Genomic DNA, 682 nt, shown 5'->3' with positions numbered 1-682 from the left:
TCCTTAAGAAAAAGTATTTTGTACATATGAGGATATAGTAAAGCGAATTGAATAGCGCAGCCCTTTGATTTTCTTTAGTTTTATCCTTGCCAAGCATTTCTAATTGATGAAAAAGTCTTTTTATATAATCTTAAAGTCAATTTACTGATATTGTACTCGAAGCCAAATGGATTTACTGACTGAGACAACATGGCTGGATATTTATTAGAAAGTTAGTAAAAAGGTGAGCATCTGCAGCTTAGAAAGTCGCAATGCTCTCTTCTTCCTCTGTTACATGATTACATGATCGTCAAGGTGAGTTCCTCGTAATTGGTCAACTACTGTTGGCAAAGAATGCACACTATATCGCTGTGATTTGGTTCTAAATGCGCACCATTGCCCATCGTTTTCCATTTATTTTACTTGTATTTTAACATATTTCTCATTACCATTTCTTGACCAACTGCCGGTCAGTTTATATTACTTTACTTCCTTATTACATTTTGATGTCTACTGTTTTTATTTTTCTAGATGAGTCACGTCTGCAACTACGTGTTCGAACTTGCTGCTGTATATGTTTGACTTAAGAGAGTGTCATCTAGTAGGTGGAATGCTTAAAAATTGTCCGAGGGAGAGATGAGTCTATCCAGTGGACAGGTACTTTAAAATGTTGGGGGAGAAAGGAGCCATCCAGAGGAAGTGC

Source organism: Penaeus monodon, chromosome 29 (assembly GCF_015228065.2).
Source record: "Penaeus monodon isolate SGIC_2016 chromosome 29, NSTDA_Pmon_1, whole genome shotgun sequence".
In the NCBI taxonomy this organism is placed as follows: domain Eukaryota; kingdom Metazoa; phylum Arthropoda; class Malacostraca; order Decapoda; family Penaeidae; genus Penaeus; species Penaeus monodon.
Note: the sequence above shows the minus strand (reverse complement) of the source record.